Genomic DNA, 8,870 nt, shown 5'->3' with positions numbered 1-8,870 from the left:
CGTAAACACGTACTGATTGTGTTAAATGAGGTAAGAGATACGTAACAGCAAATTCTGTTTACGATTGCGTTCCTGAATCCGAAATTGCCGCGTATGAAAGCGAGTAACACTTGCTCTTGTAGCATAATCGTACGTGTGCCAATACTTTTTTGACTCTGGATTTTTCGTTTTCTTGACTTCATTTCCTTACAGCAAATAACTGAGACTTCTCAGTAAACATACTATTTATGTGCGGCAAAAGACGCTAATAAACATAATTAATGTTAATAGACTACTTTATAGATTAAAGATATTCAAAGGAAACTGGTTGTGCCCATAATTTTTTTGACGCACTGTATGTATTATATATTGTAGATAGCAGTCGTTCAGACGATTTTTTTTTCGTTTCTATGCTGTCGTCTTGTTCCGTGATGAAGAATCGTTAACAGATATAATGGAATGGTCTGAACTCGATCTGACGTGTGGCCTGTTTTTGCCGTTTTGGCAACGCCTGGAAACAACTCGCATGGAAATCGATGTTATGCGAGTTAGATACGACCGACTGAACGTAAATAACGGGTACCGGGCTGTTTATATCGAAATTTTTCACATTGGTCGGTGCTTTTCGAGTCAGGTTTCAAAGGGTCGCACGATTCGCTTGGTTCGCGACGGACGCGTCAAACGCGGACAATAAATGCTGTCAATAAATTGATGTAATGTTAGCAATTTGTACGCGTTGCAGCCAATATGCCATCTAATTTAAAACAGGTTCACTGACTCGATGACGCAATTATTTATCCAATCTTGAAAATTACCAAATTTAATTGGTCATTCTGAAAGAGAGGGTATAGAGTGTAATCGTCGCGACTAGACTACGGATCTTTGTGCGAGATCTAAAGCAATTCGCGGGAAACGAGAGTCGAACAGAATTCGTTTATCTTCCTATTTCCTTCCGTACCCCGACATTTTTATATGTGTTTAAAATAATTGGTGTAACTTGGAACGAATGAAAGTAGGAACGTAATCTGTCGGTATAAACTAACAATGAATTTACAAGTTTCCCCAACGTGCAACATAGCAATACATTTAATTTTATAAAAATGGAATGAAATTATAATCAGATATAGGGCTCGTGCATTCGCTACCAGCTTTTGTTGTGATAATGATTTTTATCTCAGTAACTATATTTTTCTGTGCATGATAAAATATATTACGATTTATTGATATCGTGTATTACAATTTTAAATCTGCCTAATGCATAAATTCATAGCCGTTTCATATGTGTTGGTAGCAAATGCGTCAATTTTAATAATATGAGAAGATTATTTCTAAATATTTCTGAAGTATTTCGTTGCTTCACATTCATGTACTCGTTGTTATCATAAATGCGTAAAATCTGCAGTGTAATTATGACACATCCTTATTTTTCAGTCTTTTTCACATAATAAATCAACGCGTTAAGAAAACAAATTGATTTTATACGTATCCGTATTACCAACACGTTGTAATGAAAGATCAATTATAACGTGATTAATTAAAAAATAATAAGTAAAAAGATGTGAATATTTATACGAAAAATAATCGAACGCAACGAAATTAGAATGAGTAGATCTCTTATATGTCATCGGGCATTGATAGTTGTATTAGGACGTAACACATTTAAGCGAATCACACGCTTTCAAATAACATCTACTAATTGCATTCGCGAAAGTGCAAACCTGAGTAATGGAATTCTTCAGCGAAATCCTGGTTCGGAATGAGTTTAATCTAAAAGGAAGAAACGTAACATAATGATCTACGACTGAAGTTTCAAATTTCAAAAATTCAAAAACTTTCGAGAATAATTGTATGACTTCAAATTTTAAGTTAGTAAAACTAATGTGTTAAACAAAATCTTTAATGTATTTATCGACGTATTCCGATTTTAATTAACTAAACGAATAACGTTATTAATGTGTTTAAGGAAAAGCAATGAAATCTCAAAATGACGAACTTCGCACATCAAAGTGTTTAGAGATTATTCTATTAATAGAAAGAATAGGGATCAATTATTTAAAAAACTACAAATCTAGTATGGAAAGGAATTGGGAAATTTATAAAACGATAATAATGTCATGACGGAGAATATCGGCAAAGAGCCAAATAGCAGAATTAGAGTTGCCGCGATCGAGAATATTTACAACACTCCTCCACACCTCATGGTGCATTCGAGATTAGGATCTACTTAAAACCATAAATATCGTTGAAAAGGAAACAAGTATCTACATAGACATAAATACGTATAACGAAAAGGTCGTATCAAATTTTAATCGGATAAGACCATGCGAAATAAGATCTGACTGGCCTGGCAAACTGAGCATAAATTCCCCGACGGCTATTGTAAGACTGTAGTATGTAATTAGATGGTCATTTGCATTATTCAACCTGTTCGAAGAACGCGCTGATTGTGCAAATAATATAAAGAATTCTCCTGTACACAGAAAGTCTGTTGCAACTAATTTGTTGATTGGTGCATAAAGAAGCATTCAACCGAATAATGAACCAATAATAATTAATTTGAAAAGCACTGGAAATACCAAATATAGAATCTAGTTATTCTTTTTAATGGATGTCTCAAATATCGAATGTTTAATGTCTGTCTACAATATAAACAAAAATATTTCTTCACAAAAATCAGAAATGTATAAAACGAGAACTTCGGTGTCTAAATTAAGAGCTTCCGAACAATGGAACGTTCACGCCAAAGATAGAATCCACAAATCATCGTCTTGGTCGATGCATTTTCAGATTTCGTTACGAATAAAATGTGTAATCTGTTATTGGACATTCACAGTTCGTATAATAGAACATCGGATAAGGGACTGCTCGTGCATTGGGGTATTTCGGATAATGGGTGTTCGGATGCGGAGACTAAAACGGTAATTGTCTCACGAGAATAGCATGGACAAATGTGTCTGAAACTTTCATGGATTCCATTTATAGTCCGCCAACTTGCGAAGCGTTATCCCAAGCTTGATAGAATAAAATCTTTTAAACGCGATAAAGCTTGCTGCGTGTGTGTAACTCGTTTGCGTACGATAGAGAAGTTCATTAATAAAAGTTTAAACACTCGGTTGTTATTACAGATAACTAAGTTCAATCGTCTGGATCTATAAAACTGTTTTCAAGAAGTTCTACTTTTATATTATAATTTCGATAACCCAGCTTCTTCAGCTTCATGATAAGTCCCTTTTGAAAAATTCAACCAGAAAATTTTTAAATAAAAATAGTACAAACACCTGGTACATACGTGCATACCATAGCTTTACCACACGGTGCAGAATGTTAAATAGAAAGCGCGGTCAATGGAGATCCTGTCACTCATTGATCCTGTCTGTCTCGCTCGATGCTACTCAACTCTTGATTGATTAGCTCGTAGCCGTAATTTCTAAAACTATATATCTCGTAGCTCTCGCGATATTATGCAGATCAAATGTCATATAAAGATCACGCAAAGAATTATAACGAAACGCGAAGGATAAAACAGTAGAATTTTTGATACCCTGAGGCATGTATAATACCGTGGAGAACCGTCGAAAGGAATCGAGTTATGTGGAAATATAGTTTGGAATATTCACAGTGTCCACTTTCAAAACACGCCACAGACTATATCGATTGGTCCCGCTGAAAATACGTTTGCCAAGGTGTCCTCAAAAGCATTCACCTCCGAAAGGTTAAAAGCGGTGCCCGACTGACCAGTTCCCTGCCAGGTTGCTAAAAGTTTGAAACAGCATTTGGTATCCGAAACCGAAGACGTTCTTTCAAAGTGTTCGCAAAGCATGGTGACGACGGCGAATGATTCGCAAGATAATCGAATGGAACGCCCTGTACATCGGTCACGTGGGCACACGTGTCACACACCTTCATAGACTTACTCTCTCCTCCTCATTGACGCATGCTGTTTTATATTGGAAGATTCGATTTACGCGGTTTACCACCGATGCAGAACATACCCGTTCGCGTAAATCTTGTCCGGCGAGACTGTATACATACAACCATATTGGATCCGGAGGCGTCTAACAGGTAGTCCGGCACTACCACCACACCCCAGGCAGCTAGCAGGGAGAGGTGGGAGGGTAGTACGTTAACGGAAGCTGTATCGATTGGAAGGTTCGCTGGGCAACCACCGGCGGCTTCTCCGCGTCAGCCGTTTTTCGATGCCGGCGAATTTTACACCACGTGCTCCGTCAACCATAACCGCGGCTTGGTGAACCAGACCAAGATAGTTTTAAGAAGAGGAGTTACTAGGATCCAGAAACGGAAGGGAACAGCAAAGTTGCTCAATGGGGAGGAACAACGGGGATATGCGTGCACGGAACGGAAAGTAACAAAAGGTATATGCACGGGACGAGGGAGCTGCGTGGGCAGGGAGGTAAAGGTAGTCTGCCAGCCAAGGAAGGGTATTTGCCCAGCGAAAGGTAACGCGCCTTACATTTTTGCATATCTTGCAAAATTAACGAGATAGGGAGAGCGTCTCGTATAGTCTCCTGGGGCACAAACTGCAGTCATTTGACTCGTTACTTTTAACAAATGCTTTTTCTCTTAATTCCGTTCATTCAAAAATCGTCATGCCTCCTTTAGAAAACACACTGAAGAACAAAGAAGCAATCGAGAAGTTACTGCATTTCCTGAAACAGTCCCAACTGTATCACAAACTTTAACTCTGTCTTGAGTCGCTAATAACCCATCTGGTGGTTGATGCGACTGTAAACGCAGAGAAAAAAAAATCGTCTTGGTAATAATGAACACCTTCTGATTCCACTAACACTAATTTTTTATTGACATAAAATTCGTCTCTATTGCAATAGATTCAAACAAATTGAATTTTAATAGGATGTTTAGAATGCAACTTAGTAAAAATACTACATAATATGATTAGTTATAACTATTTGGTTCCGTTTCATTAATTGAATCATTTTGATTTTGTAGGAATTTTTAGGAATGGTTTTTAGCTCTTAATGTGTTATACCATCTTTGGTGTTTAAGGTAGATATTTATTAAGGTATACATAACCAGACGTTTAAAATTGTAAACATGAGTTTTACAAGTCTCATGGATTTTTTAATAATAGTCTTACTTAATATTTATCGTACCAGATACATAAATTCTTTTACTTTTCCATTTTATTTATTTCCGAATTAAAAAATTTAATATATCTCATTCGACAAATATGAAGTTAATAATATTTCTTCATCAAAACTCTTTCTACTATTTTCATTATAAATTTTAATATCTACTGTATGATAATCTGACATCGTGTGGCATAACTGAACTACGAATATGAATATTAGAAACCGAAAAATGCCTAAATATTTTAGAACGATACTGCATTTACTACATTGATATAATACTAGAATTTCATTTGTAACGATACAATATTTAATATTGACATAATATGAAACATGGTAGTATGGCTAATAGCGTCAAGGATATTATAAAAAAATACTTAAACCCCGCCCCATGAAGAGTTTGAATGGCTGCAGTATTTTAACTGTACAAAGGTAGCATAATCAATTGTCTTTTAATTGAAGGCTTGTATAAAAGGGTCGATGAAATATATACTGTCTTTATATTAAAAAAATAAATTAAATTCTAAGTAAAAATGCTTAAATTGAATTAGCGGACGAGAAGACCCTCCCTGTAGAATTTAATAAAATTATTATAATTTTTAAAATGTCAAATATGAAAATTTTAGTGAGATTATTTTATTGGGAGGATATTTAAATTAAGAGAACTTTAAACATTTTTATCATGAATTAATGTAATAGGTAAGATATTTTTTTAAGAATAATTAGAAAAATTACCTTAGGAATAATAGCATAATATTTTTTGAGAGATCATATTGAAAAAAATGTTTATGACCTCGATGTTGAATTAAGATAAAATTTAGGTGCAGAAGTTTAAGTTTTGGGTCTGTTCGACGTTTAAAATCTTACATGATGTGTGCATTTAATGAAAGTTTTCCAAAAATGAAATATTTCATCATCCACCTCGTAAAAGACCTAAGAAAACATTTTGCAATAATGGAGTTCCATTTCCATTATAAAGTATTACATGCTATTTACACGTTACGTGATTGTGGAAGAATCGTGGCATAGCATGGTGGAGCTTGTTAAGGAGTAGTAGAAAAGTTACAGCAGAAATTTTTGCTAATTTTAGTCGGTGCAGAGCTACGGCTTGGCAAGTTGTTAAAATCACTCTACGGAACTTCGTGGTTTATAATTGGTACATAAAATCTAACGAGTTGGAGGTTTTCAGAACGCGAGAAACGCGTTGTTCATATTTACAGAATTTTGTTTCGCGAAATTCGCGGCTGCGTCCCATGAGTTAAAATATTTCGTACCACGTGAAAAATGTTTTATCAAATCCAGTTCCATTTTGTTTACGTAGAATATGCTTCCAGAAGAAACTTATTAACTATTTATAATCTGACGCAGTAATAAAATATTAACGAATAGTAATTCGTTTGTATTTTAATATTGATAATTCTTCTTGGAGAATTGAAATGCTACTGTTTCCCATAAAATAATAAGCAATATTGCTTCGAGACATTTTTCTGTTTCCTACATAAAACCATTAATCTAAAATCCGATAAGTGAAGAAAAATGATATAAGAAAAATTTAATGGTTTAAGGGAACTTATGGTTTTGTTAAGACTTTTTTCTAGGACCACGATATTGTTTAAAAAGGCCAATTAATGTTTACAAGATATAAATATAATATCAAGTGCTAGGTAAAACGTCAATTCAGGGCGCATAAAGCAGAATCGAATGCAATCCTCCACTTTCTTCTCAATTCCGATATCGCCAAAATGACCTAAGCCTCCCCATTTTGTTCAATTTTGATATCGTCAAAGTGGCCTAAGCCTCCCCTCTATTTTTAAGTGGATTGCAGGGTACGTATCCAACAATCGACGCACACGATCCAGGTCATCCTCGTCGCTCGAGGCGATGGTCATAATCCATAAATTGTGACTCGGGCTAACCCCTCTGAAAACTACCCTTCGGCCAATATGGTAGAATCGATTAATAGATTGCGACTCTTCATACAGTTCCGTGCAACAAGATCAGCAGAAAACTAACCTACTGCATACACCAGCGGAATTTAAACTCTGGTTATTTTATTTTCTATCTACTTATCCCTTTGATAGAGGGATGATTGATCGATAAAATGTAAATGTATGTAAATACACGGCGGAGGGTAATTGCAACAGAATTTCAACGGCGCGGCAAGCAGAAACGTATGAAACAGAGCCGGCAATCGGCACGCTTGAAACTCGAAGAAATTAGGTCCGATTTGCAACGGCAGTTTAGTCGAGGCACGATCGTGCGGTATGGAACCAGACATTCAGCGCGTTCGAACGTGATTGGCACGCAAACGTTGATTCGCGCTCGGTTTGTTTGAGCAGCGTTTAATAATATTCTGAATCGTGATTGGAGCTACTATGCAGATTAAGGCTTAATCGTGTTGCGACGTTTCGACGTTTGAATATCGACGCCCCCTTGAACTACGGTGTCGACGATCAAGATCCTATCTGAACCCGCCTAACAGGATCGTCCACCGATTTTTCGAGAATTCAATTTCCCGCATCAATGCGTCCTTCCACCTCGCCGGCCCTTTAAGTTGTATATTACTGATTAGAACATTTTTTCGTTGGTCTGGCGTTGCGGTAACACCAAGGTGAGGAGGCAACTCGACTTATTTATTCATTTAATTAGGTTGTACGATTTACTTTTTAATAATCGACGAATTGTGTATCTCCATCATCATGGAGATAATCTTCTACATTAATTGCGAAAATTATACTAATATTTACAACGATACATATTTTTAAAATATTGTGAACGTTTGAAAAGCGAAACTTATTTAAAAAAATCAAGATTTCTTTAACATTTGAACCATTTGGGACATCCTATTTATTTTAAAATTTATTTCGTATATTTTTCTCGTAAGGTTATTTGTAAACATACTTTCTCATTTCTGAAATTTAGTGAAAATAATTTTAAACAATTAATGATCGCATTGGTATTTGTTTAAATATTCGCATATGGAATCACTGCATACATTTTTCTGTAATTCTTAATAAATCATAAAATTATGATATCAACAAGTTTTAAAAATCATTGCAATATATTATACACATAAGTATACATGTAGGAGAGGTTATGATGCTACACCAACGAAGCTGGTACATAAAAATGTTGTATTCCAATTAATATTATAATTACTTTTTAACGGATATTTTGCAAACACATTTTACAAAAAAGGATGGAACAAATACGTTTCAAGGCAACATCGAAGTTTTTTTAGAATTCTTCGTCAAGTTTACGATAGCGCCAAATGGAGCTCGTCCTCTTTAATAAATATTTTAATGGACAGGTGAACGAACATGTTAATGGACATGTGATATTCTCAATTACGGGTAAGTTAGCATTGGTATTAAGGGTCTAAAAGCCCAATGTATTTTTATACTGTTTGCGTGTAGGAGCAACTTTGCTGTCTGAAAGATTTTCTAGATTGTTTTCCCCTGTTTTGTAGCGGGTGGGTGCGTCTCGCTAGCACTTCGGACAGCTAGTAGCCAGACATGTCAAAGAGGCCGTCGACAGATTTGGTGTTTTGCCATTAGCTGCGGGCTTCGGTCACTGCCCTGTTTGTCGCTGTGCAGCGACCTTGCACGTTTCCGCCGGCTACCACTATTTACAGATTTATTACTGAAAAATTAATGCCAATCAAGGAACCTTGTACCCTACCTTATATTGGGTTGGGGAATAACTTCGTAGCGTTTTCATATTTTCTTTTATTTTACAACGATTTATTGCTGTTTGACAAAGTGTATATTATTGAGTTTCTGC

This window comes from Augochlora pura, chromosome 1 (assembly GCF_028453695.1).
Source record: "Augochlora pura isolate Apur16 chromosome 1, APUR_v2.2.1, whole genome shotgun sequence".
Lineage (NCBI taxonomy): Eukaryota > Metazoa > Arthropoda > Insecta > Hymenoptera > Halictidae > Augochlora > Augochlora pura.
Note: the sequence above shows the minus strand (reverse complement) of the source record.